At 37.0% G+C, this 26,681-nt stretch overlaps 1 protein-coding gene and 1 long non-coding RNA gene across 35 annotated transcripts in view; one reads left to right on the top strand and one right to left on the bottom strand.

The window, feature by feature from the left end:
• Positions 1-26,681, bottom strand: part of NRXN1 (neurexin 1) — a 724,516-nt gene that overhangs the window by 674,864 nt on the left and 22,971 nt on the right. The gene's annotated exons all lie outside the window — the stretch shown is intronic.
• On the top strand, positions 7,148-26,529 carry LOC115350037. Its single transcript, XR_003926310.2, has 3 exons — positions 7,148-7,250; positions 16,891-17,067; positions 25,069-26,529. It is a non-coding gene; the product is annotated as an uncharacterized LOC115350037 (long non-coding RNA).

Below are 26,681 nucleotides of genomic sequence, written 5' to 3'. Positions count from 1 at the left end.
TGAGATGCATCACACAGAAAGGAATCATGTGCAGGCCATTATGTTAATTCCTGAACTTGGAAAGATTAAGTGGTGGTTATTTTGAGAAACTCAGCATAGAATTAAAGAAACAAACCAAACCAAAACACCACAAAACAAACAAACAAACAAACAAACAAACAGTAAGTACAAAGGAATCACTGTAAAATCTGGAGAAAATATTCACTTGCTGGTAAATGGCTAAAGGTTATCAGAGCTCATGAATGCCTATGGAAACATATAACTCATATGATCACCCTTAAAAGGCTTTTTATAATTATCACTTTCTAAGAAATAATAGGAATAGAAATAGAAATAAATAAGGTAACATAAATCCCCACAATTAGAAGGGTAGTTTAAATATTTCATTGTTACCTGCACAATGAATTAAAGTCTTTCTAGCCTGGTTTCTTGCAAACAAAGATTTCTTGAATTTTAAGATACATCTTTGACATTCACTTCCACTTAATCCACTGACCTTTTTAATGAAAAACTCCCTTGTTAAAAAATGCCTAACAAGCTCTGCTCCTTTCAGTTCAATGAAACTGCACCAAGAGGAATAAATCTTCTGCAAATGCTACATTAAGAGGTACAGGAGTTTACTAGTTGGCCATGGCCATTCATCAATCCAATTAGTTAGATGCTTTTTCCAAACAAATAGCACTTTCTTCCCTAAAGACCTGTTGAAAATATCCCCCACACAGTATTTTCTAAACTTCCTTCATACTCCAGAGACTTTGAAGTGTGTATGCCAGAATTACAATGCCTATAGCCTCTTCCATTTACTTATGAGGAAACTTTATCTTTTTCTGGGCTTCTTTGCTTGAATATTATTTAAAGTGTTGAGGAGAGATGAACTGAGAGCAACAAAGCAAGCTGACAAGGTAGTTTATACTTTCATATATCTTCTTAAATGCTATTTTGGGTTTTGCAGGCTACTTACTGTATCCTGTTTGTGCCTCTTATGTTACCATTTATATAAATTAGGTACTCTCTTAAAATTAAAAACTCTGCCAATACACAGTGTGAAACTGTGACACTGCTGCTATGAATGAAAAAAACCCAAACATCTCTATGATCCAATGTTATCTGAAGATAAAATTCTTTCCTGTTTGCATTTTTTGCCTGTGAAAATGCTCTGAAAAATGAGCTAAATGTTTTTTTTTTCATGAATGACATAGACTATAGATAGTATTTTGAATTGCAAAAGAATGGAAGAAGGAAAATTAAACATAAGAGTACTAAGACCTATCATTTAGCCAGTTACGATGAAAACACACAAATAAAATTGGTAAATAAAACACAGGACATCTTTCTTCTGTTCAAGTTTATACAGTTTGAGAATCCTGAATCATTCACGCTTCAACGTTCTCACATGAAAATGAGAACTAAAAATTGGTGCACTTTGTGCTTGATAAAAGAAATGGAGACATTTAACTGAAGAAGTAATTAAAATGTAGGCATTCACCTGCCTACATTCCCTCTCAATTTATATACAGTGTATACCAAAGACACTATTTCTGCTTAAATCACCACAACACAACTCTGCCCCCACATCATCCCTTGAAAGCACACAAAAAACCCACAGAAATCAAAGACTAATATAAGAAGATTTGGCTGCATTATTCAGATTATTGTCTATGCTGCTGAAAGAAGTGTATTTGGGAACCATCAGAAAGTTTGCCAAAGACTGCACTGACAGGTGACAGTACTCTTATTTTCCCTCTTTTTTAAAACCTGAGCCCAAACCCCTTTGTGACTTTAAAACAGAACAGTATTACTAACTTTTTCTTTTTAAGTTTAATGCTTAGATCATAAAAGACATAACTGTAGGATTTTACTATATTACAGTATATGATGATACAAGGCATTACAAGTACTGAAGAGGATCTTAGGCCTTCAACTGGCCTATAACTGCATAACAAGGCATGATTTTTCTGAACAGTGTTAATTTTAAAACAAGACAAATTTCAACATCTATTATGTGCTTTGTTTTCCACTTTGTCTTCCTGTTTTAATTGTCCAGTTAGTTTCACAGATCATAATTAAATTCATATTTAAACAGTGACAGTTCCAACTTTTATAAATTTCACTTTTGCTTCATATGAATTTCTCAACTACTCTCCAAGAGACCAGGATGCTTTTATGGTGATCCATCAGAGTAAGAATGTCTTAGTCCAGTTACAGCATAACATATGCAATTATACTCCACAAGAAAATGCATTGCACTATTTTTTCACAAAAAAAGATTGATTTTATGTTTTGCACCCGAGGAGATCATAAAGTGCTTTTATTTCTAATACTAATTTATGAATGGGTGGGGTATTTTAGAATAGCTTCTTCAGACAGAGCATTTCTAACAGGTTAAGCCTTCTATTTCCTGATCCAGTGCTTATGCCTTTCTGATGTGAGAGAAAATATTCTTTGTAGTTTCAGTGACTTTCCTAAATAGCTCAAATTTTTAAAAAATCAGATAATTGATTCCTTTTGTTTTCTTGAAGAATTAACAGAACTCTGCCAATCTAGCAGAAAAAAAAATGCCTTCAATTGTTTTGGCTGAGTAATTCTGGTCATGTCATACGGCTATCAATTGTCATGCTTTAAGCTTTCCTTTTTTATAGAGAATCTCTTGTTTGATCACAGTATTGGTTTGGAACACTGCTAGTATGCAGCAAAGAGGTTAAGTGTTTTATTTTTATTCCATTCCATGATTTTCTAAACAAGCATGTTAATAGATTCTAATGCAACTCTCCTCACATTCACTTGTGAAAAACATGTTTACCAGGAAGAACAACTTCCAGCTTTTTCCTGTGACATATAGCATTCTCTTCTTAACAGCTGTTCGACATGTTGATTAACAATCTTTCTGCTTGGACACATGTGGATGTGTCCAGCTGATTTGTAATTTCACATTACACTGTGCAATATGTCTGTATTGGCGACTGATTGCCCCACTTCGGTGAAGGCAAAATGTGACTCAGCAGCTTTTAAAATCACCAGTTTCTCTTTATGTAACTGTATTAGCATTGTAAACACTTCTGGGAGGTGTGCTGTAAAACTGACAAACTTGCCACCCTTGAATAATTTCAAGCTCAGTAGGATTGCCTTCATTTCTGTTTCTATTGCCACTTCTGCATTCCCAGGTTTGATACTTTCAGTGAAGAAATGTGATTGAAATGCATAAATTTGGTTCCTCATTTTCTACTGTGGTGTATCACAGCCTTAACTTAAATATTCTTTCATAGATTTCTAGGTCAGAAATATTCTTCCATGGTAGCTTGTAACACTGAATTATCTGTAATGGCTGAAATCTGATAAAGCTCATCTATAGCTTTTCTTAGCTAAGTGATTACATATATGCCTTAGGTAATTAAGCATGCTTAAAAGCTTTTTTTCCTCAATCTTTTTTCTGAGAATACTCAGGCTTGGCTAGTAAGATAAACAATTAGCTCATTAACATATCAGAGAAACAATCTGGTAATGCTCTAATTTAAGATTTAACTTTTTTTCCCAGGTCTAATCATCAGCAAACAATTGCAAATGTCCTAAACAAAGCTTATCATATACTCCTCTAGAGCCTCCATATGCCAGAGAACACTTTACCTTTCTAGTTACTGCTTAGTTTTCCAGCCTCAAAAATTTTCATCAGTCAAACTTGCAGTCTAACCAAGACTTTCCATAGACCTTCAACAATGGACAAACCTTTTATTCCAGCTATTCAAACACAGTATCGCACTAATAATTTAGTTTCTTGTTCAAAACTTTACCTCCTCAAAAACACCGTACCCCTGCTGCATGTGTTGAGATTTCTTTCCAGGTTCTGCTAAAGCCATAAAAAGGCTATTTTGCTTTTCATAGTGCCCACTCTGAAAGTACAGTTTCTATTATACCATTTTATTGTACAGTTTTAAATTATACAATAAATTAATGTATTTCAAATATTTCTTTGCATACACAGATGAAACTACCACATTTCATAAGCTCTGTCAATATTCAGCCCATTTCGTCTATGACAATAAACCTACAATGTTTGATTAGCATTTTTAAACATGTTACAAACTATTCTGTGTGTTTACTTGGGGCTTGACTTTATTACTAAATTGATAGTGCATAAATTACAAGCTATTATATCTACAATCGTGGAAGGCAGGGTAAGTATGGAATAAAAAGGAAGTAGGCATGGGCATGATCTACCTGTTGCATATGTTGCATTGTTCCCTCATTAAACAGGATTTTTCATGAATGGCACTAAAAATTAACAGTCTTGGACCTTTCTATATTTCTGGCTCCTTCACATGCAAGGTTTCTGCCAGCATGAATATATTGGCACAGGAAAATATCTGTGTTCAGTTGAAAGCAGCTCTGCAATTAACAAAATAATATAACCAGATAGTTGATCCAGATAAACAATGCTGATACTAGAACATTTAAAAGATGTATATGACAACTAAAATGATGCAACTGGGAAAAACCCTATCTCCTTGTATATATGTCATTTATCAGAACTGATTTAAAAAAAAAAAAACAAAACAACTGTATCACCATCTCTAAATCACAGTATTTCATTGCTTATTTTAAACTAGCACAATAACTGTATGTGACAGTTGGGATTTGTTTGTATTTAAAGGCCACATCTGATTTAATACTGTATTGCTTCACTGCAATCAATAGACCCATGCCAATTTATATGAGCTAAGGATGCATTCATTTGCATTTATGTCATATTTGGGGGGGGGGGGGGGGGTGAGAGATTTATTGCGTTTCAAGTGTACATGGTATCTCAAAACTATTTTGAGATCAAAATCAGGCTCCTTCTATATTTTTGGATCATTCTGTGGTGAAGAAGTTTTATTTTTTGCAAGACTATTGCAAGTGTTATCAGATCATGAGTTCCATGACAAGTTCATACCATGTATTTGATTAAAAATGTTCATAACTTGATTTATAGTGAACAACATATGATCATTTAAATCAGATTACCATTAGGTTAAAATGAGCCAGAGTTTGGTCTTAAATATGCTAGTTTCCTAAATAATGAGTATTTGCTGCTAAAACTTAATTATCTCGATTTTACTAGGCTTTCAGCAGATAGTATAATGAGCTGCAGAACTGAAATCGGGAGTTAGATTAATCTCTAACATTTAATGGGCTTTGATGAAGATTTCCCCATATAGTCATATGGTGATAGTATCTGTTCAAGCTTCCCAAATGTGTTTTTTTCATCTTTAACGTTAGTTAGCAAAAATATATCTTCTTCAAGAATATTCCATACAATTCTTAAACTTACATTTCAGAAGTTAAAATGTTTGTGAGTAACCCATACCTGACAACTGAGAGTGTCTTATAACTGAAGACTCACAGACACTTATAATCCTCAGTGATTTAGACATAAAGCTGTAGACAACCTTAATAGCCAAGAGTCTCCGTGATCAAGATCTTCCCTTTATTTGTACACGGTTTTAGCTTTTGTTGCTAGGAAGATGTTAACATTTTTATTTAATAGTCTACATCATCCCAGGATGTAATTAAAATAGTCTACTTTATTACATGCAGTAATATCAGTCAGCATGAAATTCACAAGTTAATTTCTTTCAACATTTTCTTATTCTACAGTTGAACCAAAAATCTTTTTCTAGGCTACTTAGAAGCAGTCTCATTTTTTTCCTATCATTTTTAATGTCAGTAGCAAGCCACTGGGAATCTGATAAGATGCCATGAGATAAAGTACAGAAATGACATCCACTTCACCTCGCCCCATGACAGTTGACAACTGCACTGTTCACACTGCTTTTTTTCTAAGATCAGCATCTGCATAGATATCAAGTGGCTAAAGCTGTATCTTGATAAAACAGAGTGTGTTAGTGGGAAAGATGGATGTATCCTGAAGATTTTTTTCCCTTAATGGTTTCACCCATGAATATGTCATGGCTGTAGCTTATAATTATAGTTCACATATTGGAATCTTTTCTGCAGTAGGACATCCTATTTTGTAGGTGCGCCAAGAAAAAAATATATTTATCTTAGCAGTGGCTTGGTACTCAACCATGCTTTATCCATTAGTATCCGGATGGGGAGATGGATAGATTTATGTAAGTAATTAGCGGAGATATATATAAAGACATATAAATTTCTATATATCTTTTTAACAGCCTGGCATTTTCTAATTAATTTCTCTTATTGTGGACTCACGAGTTAGAAAAGATTCAAATTGTTCACAAAACACCAACCTCAAAGCTTAAATTCTCTCCTGATAAATTATGTACTGTTTTGGATTGCTACTGAACAATGTCTATCTGGACTAGTCCTCACCTTAAAAATCTTGCATGAAGTTGTTTAGGGGAAATGATTTTTCCATCTGATGTTCTGACTATAAGGAAGAGTATTAGAGGATGCTAGCAAGTATTTGAGCTGTCTAAAAATTATTTTATTTATTGTCAGAAAAAATAAAAATGGCCACTAAATTGCTTACTCTAACCAAAATCCATAATCCATAAATTGCTTGCTTTAGTTCATTTAAGAAGCTCTGATGCTACAGTGATAGAAGGTATACAGAACTCCAGAATTATTTTAAATGTACTAGATGTTATTTAAGTATTCAAGAAAATTTTCTTGGTTGGCAAGAAGTATGTTTGAGAAAAACAGTATAACAATAAATAGTTCAAGGTACTTCCATTTAATTGATTATTCAATATTGCTGTTTACCATTCATGAGTTTTCTTCACCCATATCAGAAAACAAAAGCTGTAGATTTTGTAGATTGAAATAAGAATCATTTTTTGGCAATAAACAGAGAGGTTTTCCTTTTTTTGTAAACATATTTCTTTATCATAATGGGTTTTTTTAGTAGTTAAACATTAACTCAATAATTATGCATCAGAATACCTAGTAGCAGTTTGTTACAACTGTTCTGGCTTACTCTTTTATGCACTATTTCTCTTCTCTTCCCCTGTTTCTCTTGGTCAAAATATTATCATTTTGTCTGGTTTTCGTGCTTATTAAAATGGGACTCAGCATTCACCAGCTTTAATGAATTAGAAACCAATTAAAATAACTGTGCCTCATTTCTCACTCTAGGTGAAAGCAGTACTCAGTGAGGACAAAAATCAAAAGAGAAAAAAAAAAAAACCCATACATAACACATGACAACACGGAAGAAAGATACACACTCCTCTCCTTAACTTCTACTCCTTATCCAAAGCCTACTGGAATTCCCTGACTTCAACAAACTTTGGGTAAGTTCCTAAAACTCTTTGGACATTGCCTTAACTCAACTGTTAGCAGTGGAGCTGCTCTTTTTTTTAACACCATCAGTGCAAATAAAAGAAGAATAAGCCTCTAAAGTTAGCAATAAAAACTGAATAACAGAGGTGGACTTGCAGTTGCAACACTTAGCTGCGTTCTATGCCTATGGTGAGAATGCAGCAAGGGATAATAGGGTAATTAATTAAAACCTAAACAGAGCTTATGATCTGCAGTGACAAAATTTTCAAATTATACAGTAGAACTGTTAATCTACAGTACTTGAAAGTATGCAATTACATATGCAATTGCAAAAAATATAATACTGAACATTTTTCGAATATGACATGTGGAAGCAATTCTTTTTAATGTAATCAAAACTGTTTAAATGGAGATTAAGAAGATCCCAAGAGGTGTGAGTGTGGTATATCCATAATGCTGCAAAGTTCTGCTTCACTATTTGTCATACAAAATAATGCCGAGTATCCATTAAATAGTATAAAATGTGCAGTACAGTAGTGCATATCCTTGTGCATATCATACATATCCTTGATTAGTGTATACATAAGAGATGTTCACATTTTTTGTGAGTAATTATGGCTTTGCTAATTTTTCCAAATGAGTTAACCACAACCTTATGATCCAATTATACACAGTATTTAATACATACAAAGTTATAGGATTAGTTACCACTGTATCTGGTATATAAGGAATTAGTCTGGTCCAGCTGTCATCTTTGAAAATAAAGTCCCACTGATGAAAACATTTTTAAAAATAATGATTTAAAATGTTTTTACTTGATATTCTAGAAGTGCTTACAAAAATGGTAAATAATGACTTAATCTTTACATATCAGCTATGCATTTTCTGAAAAACATTTTAAAGAATGTCTTCCGCATGTGTCTGTAGAAAGATTTGTTAGATCTCTAATTAATTAAACTGGCACATAGCATTTTGACAATTCATCTGCATAAGGCAGCAGGATGCATGCCTACACTCTTCTGATCCACTTTTCAAAAAGTTAACCAATGAATGGAAAAAGGCTTGTTGCCATTTCTATCTTTCGTGTTTCTGAGCTTAAGACAGGGTTTTATCTCATGCTTTTCCTTTTCTCGTTTCTTTCTGGCAAATGAAATCAGCAGTTTCTTCCCCCCCCCCCCCCCATTACAGCCATATGTCCTTCAAGATCTTTTGGACAAGAACTTTTGTATTGTTAATGTTACTTTACCAGATTATAGCAAACACTTTTAGACAGGAAAAGACTTCTTTTCCCAAATCTATGTAACAACTACATTGAGTTGCCCTAGTACATAATTTTCCATGGGAACAAATAGAATTTAAAAGCTACAAATGAAAAAAGGCCTCATCTTTCAAGTACCATTCAAAATATATAGTTTCGTAAAAAGCAGAGTAAATTGCAGAAGTTCTTAAAACTTCAAGAAGTATCAGAACACTGATGAAGTGGAAAGAGTATAACTGACAGATGCTTTGCATGAAGCTAATCTGAATGAGAGGCAAGGTTGATTTGAAACAAGCATTAAACACAGAGCAGAAAATACAACATTCATCCTTAATATTCTTCTTGAATGCTGGATACATGAAGAATGGTTGTCTGATCAGAAATGCACAATTTCTCTGTGCCATTTTGTTTGGCAAAAAAAAAAAAATAGGCAACCACAGCTAAAACTGAATTTTAAATCATCTTTCTGCAAAATGTAAGCTGTGTAGCTACAGACAAAAGTATTGATGAAGAATTCTATTGGTCAGCTACATTCTATGCATGTACAAGTGTTTACTTATAATAAGTTGATATTGGTAACTGAACACAGCTGTCCAAGAGATTTTTTTCTCCCCTAAGCCCTAGTCTATCTGGTAGTATGTGTAAAAGTGAGAGCTATATACATTTCTGACTACAAAAAAACCCACCTGTAGATACAGTACACCTGGATGTGGGTAATTTTTCTGTTTGTTATGATGACAAGCCCGTTTCTATCAATTCATTTACACAGTATATTGAAAATATCAAAAATTATGTAGAATCTTGTTGTATTTTGTGCTTCTTCAGAGAGAAAAGTATCTATGCTCTGATGAAAAAGTGTCAACTACTCTGCAAAATCATGCAGAACTTCTTAAATCCTATTTCACTGAACTTTAGGTCTATTATAAATGTGGAGATGTAAATACCAAGCTCATATTGAATAGAAATCCTTTTAGAATCATCTTTTACTTTTTGCTTCTACAAATGCAAAACCAAGAAAGCATCAAGGTGACACCTAAATTCTATTGCAATACCAATATTAAGAATTCTGAAGAAATATTTTAACATCTACATTCTGTGATGTGATTTAAATTTTTGATACTTAACAGAATCTAACAGTAAAAAGAATCTAACAGTACTGTACTGAAAATTTAGCACTCTCTAGAACAGAAAGAAGATTCTCATCAATACATTGCACAGACAAGCAGCAAGCTGAAACTACATGAATAGGAGACGATACACCATAGTTGCAGGCATGGCTGAGTAAACTATTATCTATTTGTTCAGCTGCATATGTATGCACATATATATATCACTTAACTACCTTATGGATAATGTATTCATTTTCTTCAGAACACTTGAAATCCTGCAGGTTTTGGCACTGAATCCAGCTGACCTATTTAACTAACAAGGCTTGTCCAGTCTGTAAAGTGCGATTTATTTAGTTACAGAAAAGACAGCACTGCAGTTCACACAGAGATTAAATAGGTGATTTTGTCTATCATGTGAATCTCTTAAGGTTGCATATTTATTTCATTTTAAGAAGATTGTAGAACTTTGCCTCAAACTACAAAAGGGTTTTGCTTAGAGAGGCAAACCAGAAAACTAACAACTACAGCTACATAATAACCATGAACTTCTTCTCTCATGGGAAGATGATCTTTCCACATCTAATTGTGGATTTGATACCAGCTGTTCATTTCTTCTGCATTTAAAGCTTCTGCCTTGACTACGTGAATGTAGCCAGGGAGAATTGCAGAGAACGCATTGTATTGCTGGCTGTTCTTTCCATGAGTGCTTACAAGAAGAAGTTCTCTGAGTGGAAAATTACTTTTTTGAATGGATACTAGCAATGTTTGCCAAATACTTAAAGGAAACAGTTACTCCCATGGCATTCATAGAGTATGGTAAATTATGAATGCATTTTTGTTGCATATATTCTCCTATAAATTCTACATGTTTTTATTCATTTATAACTTTCTTTAATGTTTGTTGGTTTGGACCAAAACTAGTTATGTATGTCCTCAGCTATGAGGTGAATTTGGTCTTGCTAGCTCTTTAAGTTAGCAAAAGTTTTCCATAGACCTCAGAAGAACAGGCTCAGATGTCTTTCAGTAACATTTATGTTGAGTGTTTTTGATAGACATTTCTTTAGTTAAAGGAAACTGAACTTTCTTTTTATGTGTAAATAAATAGATAAGTCAATGCAAAACAGATTTTGAAGGCCAAACAACAACAGAAGTCAACTAGTTCCAATTAGCTGAAAATCTTGTCCACAGTTTGAATTAAAATAAATTATGCACAGCTATTAAATGGCTCAGTACATGCTTAGGACTACACTAGCTTCCACTTTAAGTTCCACAATTTTTCTGTTACTACCATGTTGTACTAAAACTGGACAAATGTATAATATCTATTTGTATTTAAAATTCATGGAAGCTCACAAAATCCAGTAGTGCAGCTAAAATGAGCTTATTAAGTTTTCTATTTGTTCTGTCCCCATTTTTTTCAGCTGCTCTTCAGCATTACAAGCAGATGGGCATTGGCAATAGTGTGTGTAGATTAGGATAGTAGGACTTTCAGTGGTATTACAGAGCAAAGTAGAACAGCTGGGCTGCCATTTGATGATTCAAAAAAATGTGTGAAAAATTATTACTGAAACAGGACTCAAAGTCTACATATGCTGAACCATCTACATTTATGGAGTTTCTTCAGCTCGTAACCCAAGTAATCTAATTTTCTTTTTGATAACAGAGTCCATAACTATTATATTTACAAAATAATTTCCATGAACCTGAGCCTTTATAAGTCATTGGATCTATTTCCATTGACTTCAACAGAGTTTGAATTATACCAATGATGAACACTTAACATGAAAGTTTTTAGCCAAAAAACGAAAACTGGAAAAAGAAAACAGTCAAGATTTTACTTGTATAATGTTCACTACTCCTTCACATGGAAAAGTATCAGATGAGTTGAGATTTTACTAGCAAGCAATATCAAATTTTAGAAGATGCAAACTGATATATTAACAGACCATTCATATTTATATTCTACCTTCAACAAATAAAGCATTTATCTATTATTTATAAAGTCAATTGCAAAGACAAGAGCGTACTTTCAAATTCTGAAAGTTCCTTTGATGCTGTACTGCGTTGTCTCTCTACACAATATTCCAGGAGTGTGCAAAAGCCCTATGTGGGCTAAGTACTATGCATGCACTTAGAAAGAGCTAATTTCTGTTATAAGGGGTTACGATCAAAATATGCAATTTGTAAATAGACAAAGGATGGGGAAAGGAAACAAAGCACAGAGGGGAGAAGTTAATGGCCAAGAGTGCAGAGAACAGATTCTCATCACCCAGGCTCTGAGCAAAAATGTGAGTTTATATTCCATGTAGGAATGTGCTCTGGGTTTGTGTGTGTGTGTTTATACAGATCCTGCAGTGATTAAAACCATGGCTAACCACTGACAGGCAGCATTGATTAGAAATATGGAACACTAAATTGTATGAGGAATAAGGCAAACACAGCTTTTCTCATTCTAAATTTTAGGCATCAGGTTAGTCACTGATTTAAACTAGTGACAGAAATCTAAGAAAAGACATTTATTAATGATCATATCTGAAGAACATTATTTCAGTGTCACACCCCACGTTATTTGAACAGATATGTACTTCCCATGCCTTGTTTTACTTGCATAGAATCTGCCTATGGCACAGCTCAAACACTTAGAGAAAATGACTGTTGCTGTGTACATTGTTATTTCAGGTCATATGTCACTTGTTTAGATAGAAGAGGTTGCTAATTAAGCAATAACAATTAAGGCACAGGGCATTTCCTCCAGATTAATGACCAACTAGGAGGAGTTGTGCCAAGGGCCATTAACCTCAGCCAGTCACTCACCGTGATGGGGCAGATTTCTTTGAAGAATATTAATATTCTAAAATAACAAGGATGACTCCGGACATAATATAAATGTATACAGGGATGAATCAAATTAAGTGCATTATGATGATTTGTGTAGTGAATTCCAGGCCCTTTCTATTTTCTGGGTAACAGAGGAAAACGGATAGCAAGAAAATGGTACATCAAAGAATACCAGATGTCATCAAATGCTTGAGCTTTTCTAAACTGCTCTCTTCAGGCCTGTCTTCTTGTACGTTTGCTCCTCTGATGACCATTTGTAATGTTGGTTATCATCAGAAATATTGATAATTTAGCAAAAACAGGTGCCTACTAGTGTTCTTGGTAAAAGGTCTACACTTAGCAGAATACAAGGAAGTACTTAATTGTTTTCTTTGTATTCTATGGTTCTTGATGGGCAGTGAACTGTGAAACTCTCCTCTCTGTGATTTGCCAGATTTCCTATCCAGAGATAAGGAAGGAGGTTGTAGCCCTGGACCACACAGCTCTTCAGTCTTTGTCATAACCTTTGCAGTAAAACATTTCTGAAAGGATCTAGTTGAAAATAGTGCTACTAAACACTAGCCTGTTAGCCAATTATTGTTTTCTCAAATTATAATGGTTTACCTTTTTATTATCCCTGCAAGAGATTCTTTGCTTTCCTCGACACAGCCAATTCTTCTCTGCACCAACCATTTACATCTCCTTAATTTAAAATTTATCCACAAATAACACTCAGCAGAATAGAGGAGGGAGAAACCCAGAGGGCAAAGTGGAAACTTGCTAAGCAGATAGGTGCAAATGATCAATTACTTTTTCCCTTCCGCAAGTAACTTATTGCTTAAGGCTCTCATCCACAGCCACCTTTTTCTCAACCCTTCTTCCCTCATCCGCTAGTGGTTTTCACTTCTTTAAATACATTGATTCAAATAAGTAGGTTAGATACGAAGCAATCATACCAGTTTTCTGTCTCCAAGGTGAAATAAGCAGCTGTATTCAAGACTACTCCTAATGAAATAAACTTCTCCAAGGAAAAAGAATAAGACTATAAAATCCCCTTCTGAAAATTAAATGAGTGTTCAAGACTCTCTTCTTTATTATATTTCTCCTAATAGTTCAAAAATCTGATTACCACCTAACTTTTACCCATAGTGTAAAAGGTCATGCATAAAAACTTTGAAAAAAATCAGAAGATATGAAACAGCTGCAACAGATGAAGAAAGTTTATTGGTTTAATGGAAAAATATCTGGAAATGCATTCTTTAATTATAGTGTTTGGAATCTCACCAAGTGTTTTACCACAGTAGCAGAATAAAATAGAAATATCCCTTTATCACCTGGAAGAGTTTGCTGTGGACATAGTCTGAGAGTTACCACCTTAAGTAATTCGAAAAATTCAGTTGATTAAAAAGGTGACCTTTAGTCTCAGTGCAAACTTGTTTAATTGCAGAACTAGCTTTTTAGCAAGGGAAGAGTAGTAAGTTAACGAAAATCATTACAGATACAAGGGATTAAGATTTTCAAAATAATGTACTTTTTACTTACAAACATTTTTTTCCACATTTCTGATTTTCCACATTTTGTTTTAATAATGGCGAAAAGATTTATAAAATTATTTTAAAGCATCTGAATTTGCTTGTAGAAGTAAAATACTCCCATGGTAACATGAATCTCCATAACATGGCTGTAGCCCAGAAGCCTGAATTTTGGTTTTGTGTGCATACCTACATTATATTTGCACTGCCTAAATTATTACATAACAGATATTAAGGCTCATCTGAAATTACTAAGAGCAATCAAAGCAATACAGTGTAAATGTTAAAGAATACCAAGGAATTTCATCAGAAAGAACCAGCACCTGGAGCCTTTCTTTTCACTTTTTCATGTTTTCTCTTTCTAATGCTCCTTCTTTTCTCATTGGTTTTCCATTAGTACTTTGGGGTCATTTAAAATGATGGGAACAACATTAATAAAACACTTAAAGAGCTAAAAGACAGATCATATTTTCTGTCTATTATAGTATTTGTTTGCTGTCCTGGGACTTGTATCAGTGTTGCTCATCAAACGTGTTTCTCAAGGTGATGAGAATGGGGAAAGCAACTGTAGAAATTATAGAGTCTTCTCTCATCCTCATAATTACTTTAAAACAGCAGCTGAAGTTTCCACAGAGATCAGGGCTTTATTATGTTCAGTGGAACTAGTTAGAAAAGTGCTTTTCTGAACTTCAAGAATGTTCAAAATCTTAACTTTTTTTAGGCCATAAGGAACAAGCAAAACTCAGAAAAAAAGATACTATGGAATATTGGAAATGACTGTGAGAATAGGGAAAATCTGTATTAAGCTCCAAGAAGCTTCTGCAAAGCATGAAAGTAAAGGCAAATTATGTTTGAATTATTACTGCATGCCAAAGATTCAGAAGCCTCTGTCCAGAGGATTTAATAAGTAGAAAATAAAATTACTAAAAAAAAAGTTTCTGACAGTGCACTGAGGGCAGTAGAGCTTCTGACCTCTCTATTTTGGACATGGACATTTATGAAAATCCACTAACTGATGGTGCATAAAGTGTGCCATATGATATTCTAGTTGAATAAAATGAGGAACTATTTAAATATCGCTTGCTGATTCATCTGAATTTTTCAAGCTCTTCTCAGAAAGAGACAGTTGAGAAGATTTGTTTTATTTTATGAAATCCTCTATCACTTTAATGATATAACACAGGCAAAAAGCAGGAAAAGAACAAACTTCAGATGAATCCTTTCTTGAACAGCAGTCTTCAACTAGATATTCAGCACTACACAAAATCACACACACCAAGTAATTCTTTGGGCCTGATCCTACAGTCATCTGTGCCAGCATAAATCTTGGAAAAATACACCAGGAAAAAGACTATCTTAAAGCAAAACAGATGCTCATCTCTATTGCATTGATTTTGTTTTACCAATTATAGTTGTGTCAGAGAGAAGAAAGCACATTCTCTGAATTTTCTGTGTACAATTTCACTATTGTTTACGGTTGCTTATTCAGCCTGGCAGGTAGCTCTATCAGTTTTCTAGAATCTTTTCACAATCACACTGAAGACAAGAATCTGACTAGCTGAATATTAATTATTTTGGGGGAAAACAATGTTGAGAAGAATTTTTTTCTGAGAAAGTACAGTTTTATCCAAAGGAGAATTTCTGTAAAAGCAAAGGTAGTTTAAAAACAGTGTTTGTCTTCATTTGAATTTGGTTTTCCTTTATTTCTAAGTTATATTATGTTTTGCATAATATTTTAGATTTACTAGAATAGGATTCTCGGAAGTTATTGATAGACAACAATTTGTTCTTATAACAATCAAATATTTCAATGTTTCTACATCTGAATTTTGGTTTTACAGAATATATATATATTTTCCTCAGGACAGAAACCTCTTCTAGACAGATACCAAATACCACAGGGAAACTTAAATCAATTTACCACTGATACCGAGCTATCAGGTAATCCAATATCAAACATTCAAATATCTAGCCCATAGATACTAAGGCAAATACATCAATTTCTTCAGGCTTAGTTATATTTGGCTGCCCTGAGGTTTACAGCCATATTAAAATAAAGTCTGTCTTCTCTTCCTTTCAGCTCCATATTCTCTAAATTAAGAGATAGTTACTGACTGGTATTTTAGGCTCCTTTACAACATATGTTATATAAGAAGCCTGACAGACTTCGCTCATCTTTACATGTTCAATTTTGGGGACTACTTTGTTTAGTCACTTAAGCTGCAGTGATCTGTGGCAGCTCTGTGGTTCTTCAAAGTTGGCCATATAACACTGATGGTGCTGGTCTTAGTATTTTTCAAGGGAGTATGAAAAAAAATAATAATCACTGTCACACACTGTTTAGAGCAGTACTTCCAGATCCTCATTTAGAGAGAGTGATGGTGACATGGCACATTACTGTTTCAGCTTAACACTGGTTAGATGGAAGAGGTTCCTAATTATACAATAGCAATTAAGACATGGGCCTTTTCCTGGAGATTAATGACCAGCTAGCAGGAATTGTGCACAAGGCTTTTAACCCCAGCCAGTCACTCACTGCATTGCAGCAGAATCAGATGGCATTCTCTGAAGGATATTGCTTTTCAGAGTGACAAACATGGGTCTGCATAGGAGTGCAGGGCTTTTTTTCTCACCTACAGGGTATATCTAGTAGCAGATAATGAAGCTATGAAGTAATTAATGAAAGGCAGATGCACACAGAAAGAAAAAAACACAAACCACAATACCCACCCCCCCAATACAGCTAATTATAGAAAAAACAGTTGAATGCTCTGACAGAGATTTGACTACTTTCATTCCTTTTAGAGATAGGATCAGATATTCCACTGAATCAAATCACACACCACAGCATCTAAATTAGCATTTTAAATCAGAACTAGCTTGAGTATTTGCAGGGAGTCCCCAACTCATAACCATTTATTATGAGCTGGTTTAGGTCTTGAATGCATCATGGTGTGAGAAACTGTTTTCTTTCTGGATGAAGCTGAAGCAGAAGCCTCTCCCTAATTCACATCCCACATCATTGGAAAGTGGGAAGCTGAACCTACATGCAGAGGGAACCTAATACTTATGCCCCACAAAATTGCTCAGCAACATTGGAAAATCCCCTCAGGTAATGTTCTTCAAAAAGACAGTTATTGAAACTACCTTACCACTGCTGCTTACACTTCCAAACTGACCCACAACAAACATCTGAGCTCTTCCTGGCCTTTAAGGTGCTTTAGCCTTACTCACCTTCCTCCCCTTTGCAATCTGCACCCGGTCCTGGTCTGGGTCCAGCCCTGGTCCTTCATTCCTCTTCCTATTATTTCTTTTCTTCTTCTATCTTGATAGCTATCTCTCTTCCCAGCAACATTTCTAAGGCAGTCTGACCTGTGTCTCCAAAATAAATCATCTACACTTATCTGGCTGTGGAGGGAAGAGGTTGGGGCTTTACTAGCAGATGGTCTACCCTGAGACAGTACCAAGAGGTGTCGAGGTGACTTGCTGCTGGCCAGGCATGAGATGAAAATGGAGTACTGCTTCTTCAAGTTTAAAAAAATGAAGGTGGAGTTTCGGAAGGTCCAAGACATTAACTACCAGACCAGTCCAGACTCCCTTATTTGGGTTTTGATGTCACTTCTGGAAGTGAGGACCTGACTGAACTGCCAGCCAGAGTGAACTCCTAGTTCCTCCATCCCAGGGTGTGCCTGGGGGCAGCAGGGGGAGAAGGACAGCAGCTGTGCAAGGCTGCTGCCATCATCGGGGGGGTCCTCTCTGATGACTCGGCAGGAGGACATCCCTGAACACTGAGGCACCAGTGCTGTACCCCAACCAGCATCCTGGTCATGCCATCCTTTTTTGAGGCTTATGGTGGTGCAATAACATGATGGGGCTCACTAGGTAAATAAGTGGGTCAGAAAAGCAGAACGCTGCTGCAGTCTTTAAATGTCATCTTCTTGTTGGTGGGAGCTGCTGGAAGTCTCTTCTGCATGGCAAATCTCTCATAGTCCAGTCCCCTGGCCAGTAATGAGTAGTTTGCTTAGCGTGAGGCAGAAAATTAAAGCCCACTGCAGCATTCACACCTGTGTTCGCACAGCCCGTTCCCCTCTCCGCACGCCACAGGCCATGCCAGTGCTGGCATCGAAATGGCACAGGCGGCTGCTGCAGGCCTCCTTCCTGCCCAAAACTGGACCAGCAATTTATGGTTGCCAGTTTTCCATTCATCTACCATGAGAAGGTCCTGCCTGCTGAGGAGCAATCGCAGCGACCCATGGCTTACTCCACAGCTGTTCTGGCTGCTCTTTTCACCGTCTGAGCATAGTGCCTCTGCTCTTATTAATCCTGAGGGCCAGGCTGGCCACTGCGCATTAAAGATTTTCCTACGGGTCATGCTGGTCTCCCGTTTAACAGCATTTCTGCCGTGGACCACACTGTCCCCCTACTTGCCGTCGTTTCTGGAGGCCATCCTGACAACTCGGTTGTCACGGCTGTGATGCGCTGTCAGGGTAATGAAGCACGATGTGAGGAATTCAACCCCGCTGCCACATGATTTCCCAGCCCCGGCATCCCGGCTGAGCGGCGCCCATGCTTGCTGGCATGGGGGAGAAGGGAAAGGCAGGGGAGAGAAGGGCCTGAAGCCGGAGGCAGAGGTCCGGCGTGAGGGGAGACAGCCGCCGGGAGCTGAAGGAACGGGGCCTCGGGCCTGGGCCGGAGCAGGGCCTGCATGGGAGGAAGGCCTCCCCGTGAGGCCTGGCTTTAGGGGATGAGCGACAGCTGCTGCACACCGGGAGAGGGGGGGGAACGGGGCTGAGAGCGGCACGGCGGGGAGCGGGTGCCCGGGGAACAGCTGCCGAGGGCTGGGAAATGGGGCTCCAGGAAGACGGAGCAGGCCTGGGCGCTGGGAAGGGGGATGAGGGGAGGCCCGCGGAGGCCGGGCAGGAGGGGGAGAAGGGTCCGAAGCCAAAAGCGCGGTGGGGCCGCGGAGGTGAGGGGAAGGCACCAGCTGCTGAAGATGAGCGGAGGCCAGGGAAGGGGCTGAAGGCAAAGGCTGGGTCTGGAGGAGTGGTGGAGGGGAAAGCAGCCTGGCTCCGAGCCAGGGTGGAGGGCAGAGGCCTGGGAAGGAAAGGGACGTGCTATTCAGGAGGGGCCAGAGACTCCCCAGGGCAGAGCGAGACAGCTGCTGAGGGTGGGGGAGAGGCATCAGGAGCCAAAACTGAGTCCCGGGAACATGGGGAAACAGCTGAAGTGGGATGGATGGGATGGCAGAGCTGAAAACAGAGGCTTTGGGGGGGTGAGAGAGGGCACAGCTGTTGAGGGACAGACAGGGAGGAGGAGGAGGAGAAGAGTCAAAAGCCAGAGCCAAGGGAAAAGGAGCCAACAATCACCCCTGATGGAAGAGAAAAAGGACTGAGAGAAAGGACTGAGAATGTTCCCATTTTAAAGTAAAATATCTTATCTTTGTATAAAGCAGTTAAATTGTTTTGTCTTCTGAAGTACTACCCTGACAACCCACAGCTGGGGCTACGCACACTGCCAGCCCCCACGGACAGGGAGCGCTGGCTGCGGATGCTGGAGACCTCCTGGATGCCACAGCGGCTGCAGCATCCAGCCCTCATGGTTGCTGCCTGGACAAAAAGGCTCTCCCATGCTCCCAGAGAGGCTCTGCAATGCACAGCAGCTTCAGTCGGTCATAGTCTGGTGCAGAACTGGCCAAATTACACCTGGATATTACACCTCCACTCTGCAGGTAGACAGGGTGCTGTTACACCCCCAAAACACCACTGTTGTTCCTGGTAAAGATGGTGCACACTTTTCCAGCACAGGGCTTCAAAGGTTTTTTTCTGGCACAGGGCTTCAGAGGCTTGACCTTTGAAAGCACTGCACCCAGGTTAACCCATGTTCAGGGTATAATGTCATCTTGCCAGTTGGTGCCTGGGAACTCCAGTTTGGGACAGTGGCAGTGGCCTCTGTGCCTGTCACCAAGCCATTTCCTTCCCCACAGCTGGCCTCATGATCCTGAAACAGCAATATGGGCAGCAGGGTCTCTGCAGAGGGAAAGCGCGGTCATCAGACCAGGTCTCCGGTGCATCTATACATGGTCCAACTTCAGCTTGTGAATGAGGGCTGGAGCTGGTGGTAGGCAGCATGATTGTAGTGAGATACAAAACTGTGAAAGTGGAAAAAGCTTCCACATTTCAAGTCGTACATGGTAGATACTGCCATGGATACCAGTGTTGCTAAGCGTGCTGCTTCCTAGGGAAATATGTGCTTGTGGAAGCACAGGCTTGTGGGACTACTTTAATTTAAGGATAATATCAATGCACCTTGTGGGAAAACATATAACACTAAGCCAGGACCACCCTAGATACTGCAGAGATGCAAAATGCTCAGCTATATCTACTTCAAGTCAATGATTTGTTTTAATTACCCACAGGGAAATTCCTAGTGTAGACTGTCAGTAGGTATAGCTGAAACTGAAATTAATGGAGCTAGAACTATTTATCCAGGTGAGAATCTTGTCCATTATTTGTAATGTTATTTATTATTTTCCCTATTTCAAGTTTGTGTTTTAGTACTCTTCTATTATATTTTTCTTTGTAGCTTCTGTTGCATACAAGTTATACCTTTTCTTTCATCATCTTACAATTCTCCTTTGTACTCTTGCTCTTTAGGCATATGGAACTTCTTTTTTCCCTGTCCCGTTATACTTTTTTGCATATTTCTGCTGTGTTCTTAAATTCATTCTGTCCTTCTCCCACTTTTGTTCCCAGCCACATTTGCATCATTATGCTTTTTTTCATACACAATATGAAACTATGATAAAATAAGATAAACACAAATATGCTTATGTTCAAAAAGAAGAAGGATATGGAATTTTTGTGTGTATAGTAGAGCTATTCTTTTCTTTGGTTGCCATTTAACATCACTGACAAAAATAACTTTAATAAGTGAACATTTTTTTTGCCTTCCAGATGTCTGGCATTGAATTTATTTTCCCATAAAATAGTTCTCTGTGAGAATGACATCCCTAATCTCTACATAACTAATTCATTACTTTGTTCAGTTTTCAAAGGATATCATCAGTAATAAAAAGGAGGCATTGAAATTAGCAGCCACATTAAAAAGAAATACCATTTTTTCTGCCTTCCTCTTTGTTAAGGCACTGTAGCCACTTGCCCCGCTACTGCTAACACTCCCGGGCTGTCAAAGTTATAATTTACTGCTGATAGGTGTGAGCATATGCCTATGCACTTCTTCCTTTATTGGTTATACAACTTCTGCTGGCATCCAGAAAATTAATGTTGAGAACAGAATGCTTGAATCACTCATCATTGTATTCAGTAATTCACTAAGCAGCATTTAGCAGGTCTAGACACAGCTAAACCTAACCATTATCATTAGAATACAGAGATTTCACATGTTCATTGTTATGTTGTTTATGCTTTTTGATCAGCGAACACAATTAAATATCAAATCTTTCAGTAGAGCCCTAATACATTGTTATTTTTTTAAGTGGCATGTTCATTCAAGACATGCTGATATTGAGGCCATGGATTACTATTTCTGTAGCATAACAATAGCAGAGCTCATTTACTATGCTCCTCCTTTTACTACTTTGGCATCTTTCAGCTATTTGTCTAAACAAGGTTTAGCTCACTAAGTGTTCTGCTATGGCAGAAACAATTTTGTACTAATTTCAAGAAAAAAGGATTGAGTGTGTGATATATCCTTTTTAGGGGTATTTCTCTCTCAAGTCCTTCGGTTAGAAAATGTTGTAAAAGACAAATTGTTAGAGTCTGAGCCAACGTGGCTATAAAAAACAATCTTTAAAAATGGCATAAATATACCAAATTCTTTCTAACATAACAAGTTGTCAGCTTTTCCTAACTACTAACTCATGCAGATACTATAGATATCTCTGAGTGTCTCTTTAACTATACTACATAAATTCAAAATGAAAACCTGGATATGTAATGCTTTTAAAAGCAGGAAATAACTGATTCTTCTTTGCAGATGAGTAACAGGCAGTCCCAAAATGGTCACAAAAACTAATGAATGTAAAGATATACTAATGGTTATGTCATTGTTAGGTAATATAACTTAGAGCTCCAGGCTTATGTGTGAAATGGTCAATAAGGTTCTCGTTTCTTTAATACCTGCTAACTCCCAGAGACTGTCAAGGCCCCAGCCATTTGGGCACTATATCCCCCATTTAAGTAAGTCAGCTGAAACAAGGCAGCCATGTTATAGCTTAATATCAGTCTACATGTTCTGAAGGAGGGAAATCAAGCTTCTTTTCTACTTTCTGATAGCTGCATCAGGAGAAGGTTACCTTTTTAGTTGCCAGAAGCATTCATACATTTCAATTAAATGGCCACGATTTGGCTATGTCATATAAATCAGAAAATTATAGGCATAAAGATCTATTTAGGGTCAACTGATTTTGAAACTTTAGTAATTACATGTGAAAATGTGACACACATTTATGTATGTTTAATTCAAATCTTGTCTTTCAGTGCAAATGCTAAAGGAAATCACTATTAAATAGTTAACAGGACCTATGCAGTATCCCTCATGGAGTTTTTCCATCAACACAAGTGATAACTAAAATGTCTTGACATTAATTTATAAAGACACTGGCTTAAACATACTTTTTGCATAAGGCTAAAACATATGTAAATTATTTTCAAAACAAACTTATACAGGAGGCTCTCAACTCTTTGATGCTTCCTGTTGTTTTTTCCTTTTTTTTTTTCCTTGTTTTATGACTACAGGGAAATAGGGAATAAATGCATTACTGTGAATTAATCTGTGAGGTCTATAAGGAATGGAGCTAGGGCTTTGCAGCTTATACACACTATCCTATGTGTTGCTGCCTGTCCATTGAAAAATCGTCATCTTTGGGAGAGACAGGTCACTTCAGGCACCTTGATAATATGTCTAGCTCCAGAAAAAGACCTCCTCACAAATACCACAATGAAGTGCAAACACCTTGTATATGACATTGTCAGAAGAACATGTTCAATAATACACTAAGTTTTAAAGGATCTTCGCTCCTAGGTTCTGCAACTGGAGCGAATACTTCCAAGTTAACTTCAAGCAAAAAATGTAAAGGCTTTTACAGCTTGCTTTCACCCAGAAGAAAAATAGGTCCCTTTCATCTTTGTATGTTTATGTTTGTATGTGTTGATATGAGATGCACTTGCACATGTAGGTACAATTTACTCTAAAGAGAATTTTTATATTTTTATATATATGTGTGTGTGTATATATATATATATATATATAATTTATTGAAAAAACCAGGGCACAGGGGGATAAATGCCCTAGCCACTAAACTATTGGTTCTGCAGGGGTACAGCTCTCCGTTCCTAAACTAAGATGAGGATTATCTCTGATGAAATCTTTGTTGCAACTGGTATGTTTCTGTGGGAGTATTTCATTAAAATTCTTAATAATTTTCTAATGATGAATCACTTCATTAGAAAAAATCCATTCAGCTTAGCTATGTGTAAGCATATTTTAATCAGCAGGCATATTGCAATAAGTTTGTGCTTCAAAACAAATAAAACTTAATGCTTTCCAAAGTGGATTTTCTGTTATAGTACAGTAGTAGGGATCATCTAGAGATGGTGTAAAAGATGTGAATGGTAAAAAGACACATTGCTTTCTGTATTCTACACACCACATTTTCCTGAAGGCTGACTCCTGCCTCAGTTTTTAAGACAGAACTGTAGTTACGAAAAAAATCAAATAAACAATGTTTTTCACTTTTAAACTCTTCGACTTACATTATAGCTACTTTCCTTTGAATTTCCTTTCCTTAAGAATGACTAGATCAAATTATTTGGCCTGCATTATACAGGAAATAGCATTAGATGATCACAATCTGAGCACATATTTGGTGGCTCCAGATCATCTTAGTGGTCAAACAGCAATTTAATGACTCTGAAGACAATTACCGCAGGATCACCATTTTTTAAATCCAAGTAAGAACCCAGAAGCTGTACACAACTTCTGCCATTTTTCACCCCAGACACTTTTACTGAAGAGCTCTGCAGTAGCTAAGAAGAGGTATAACTTTGTTTACATGCATAAGGGCTCATTAAATTGCTGGATTGCAAGACTGTATAAATTATTTATCCCCATAGAGAAAGAGGTTTTAGAATTCACAATTTAGAATAGGCTCTAATTCCCCTCTCATATATAGAGTCACTGATGTAATTAAAGGTTAAAGTAAAGAAGATCAAATGTTAAAAGGAGAAATGTGTTCCTTCTCTCCTGAGCTTAGGCACGGAATGATCTGCCATGCTTCCTTTCTTTGTTAGCTGATGCTGAAGGACCTTGACTATCTTCCTCCTTAATTACCTCAGGTTAGAAACAGAGTTTAGCCCATGTTTTTATTATGTTTTCTGTGCTAGGGGATAGATCGTTCCCTTCATTCTTTTTTTGGCAATAAGAAAAGTTAGAACAAAAGAAAATCCTCTGCTTCCATGGGAAATGTTAGGTAAAGCGCTGTTAGAGCTAATGGAAGTTCTGTCAGAAGGGGCTCCTCAGCTTCCTCTAGCTTCAGCCTCATGTCAGAATTACTTACTAGCTGAGCTAGGCTACCTGGTCTCCACGTTGTCAAATGATGAACATAAAATCTTTGCAGAGGGAAAGGCTAATATATCCCCTCATGAATTCTAATGACAGACAGTGTTTCCAAACCTTTAGTGATACCATTACATTCTTTATAGACTATAATCGATTTTTATGTCTCACAAACAGGCAATCTGCAATTTATAAGCTACATCATTAGACCTTTTCTCATTGCTTTTATTTTCTTCTAGGTGATGTATAATGTGTTGCTAGTAAGGAAAATTGATTAATTACTTACTTTTTGCCCTTGATTTTTGGACTAATTTTGTTTTACTTCCTCAGCTATTTTGGTTCTAAAAAGGGAAAAACTCACCCCAAATCAAGCCTTAGCGTTTTTTTATTAATAGCTCAGTTGAACCTCTCCATAACTGAAGTGATAGAGTGGTAAGATAAAAGCATAGTTAGCTTTTTGACCACAGGTCCAAATGTGAATGGCCTTCAGAATCAGTTAGAATGAAATTGCATTCACTTTATCTGCTGATCTTCACAGGCAATTGCATTTCATGGAAGTCCCAGGCAGCTGTCTGTCTTGGAGCATTTTCTGTTCTCTGCAAAGCTGGTGAGGCTTCTCTGCCTGCACATTTGAACCTCTCTTCAAAGGACAAGAAACAACAGCAGCTACATTACAGAACGTGCATTAGAAAACACACACACACTTCTTCTGTATGGAATCCAAACTTGGGCACCCAAAATAGCTTCTGCAGGCAATTTAATTTAAACTTTTCCAATATACTTGTATTCAGTTTTGTTTTCAATCTGACTTACAAGATGTGAGACCTCTGTAATACTGCATATGGATTTCTCTTATGAACTGAATTAACAATTTTGAGCAGGAGGTCCTGGTGCTGTGCTGTTCTATTTGTTTCACTTTCTAGGCACATTTATAAGAAACTGTATCATATATATACTTAATGAAGTGTATTCTGTATTGCATTAGGCAGCATTACAACACACCACCACGTTAAAGCTATCTAAATCCCACCTTAGGAGACAGCAATAAAAAGAAGTTAAATGAAATTACTCCGTAAGGTAGAAAGAGTTTACTTCTTCACACACAACTTCAAAGGTTTCACTGTGGGTGAGAAAGAAATCATTGCAGGGAGTGGCCAAAGGCCAGAGACAGTGGTCTGAAGGAGAAAAGTAGGCAAAGAATTAATAAACTGGATAAAGAGTAAGCCACTTGAATAGTAAACCCCTTAGCCCTTTACAGAAAACATAGGCTGGGGGGAAAACTGGGAAGGCTGAAATGAGGAGGCCCACAGCACTGAAAATTGGAAAGGACCACCACATGGGAAATGGAGGGAGGGAAAAAGAACTGTTTGAAAGGAACAGAAATGGGAAGACATAGCAGTAAGGGGAGAGGTAGGGCACTCAAGGAGATTGTAAAGGAATAAAATATTTCCTATAAACCCTTCAAGACTGTAGAGGCCATCTGCAGCAATATAGGCCATCTAAAACCAATTATGATTGCTATGTACTTTTCCTTATCTTTATCACTGTGTTAAATATCATTCAATAAGGAATATGAGTAATTCTGACTTAGTATAAGAATGAAATATCCGAGGGAGGAAATTTTAGTGGAATGTGGTTCAACATCAAAAAAGAATCAGCAATGCAAATCAGACGATGTGATAACTGGGGAATGCTAAAAGGAAACTGCATGAGAATCTCAGACATCCTGTCATTTCTGGAAAACGTGATCAACAGAAGATGAGTATTATATTCATTAAAAAAAAAGAAAGAATAGTAGATAGTAACAGGTATATCTTCTTAAATTGGAATGACATATGAAGTAAAAGAGAAGGAGGATGTAATGCTCTGTAGTGAAATGAGTGCAGCTGACAGTCACAGAGATATCAACAGCAGATTGTACAAGTGCTGAACAGAAGATTGCATGGCATTTTTTGGCACACAATTGTGAACAGATTCAATAGGAAGCATATAGTCATAGTCCAGTAGCAAAGTTAACAGGACATTTCAACAAATGCTTGCATTGACCTAACCTGAAGGCCCTTAGTGATGCTGTAATGACACCTGGACCAATTAATCTGGTATCTTCCTAGAACGTGAAATTTGTGGCAGATAAAATCCAAGTGGGATCAT

Source organism: Aquila chrysaetos, chromosome 13 (assembly GCF_900496995.4).
Source record: "Aquila chrysaetos chrysaetos chromosome 13, bAquChr1.4, whole genome shotgun sequence".
Taxonomy (NCBI): Eukaryota; Metazoa; Chordata; class Aves; order Accipitriformes; family Accipitridae; genus Aquila; species Aquila chrysaetos.
This window is presented reverse-complemented; position numbering and strand designations above follow the sequence as displayed.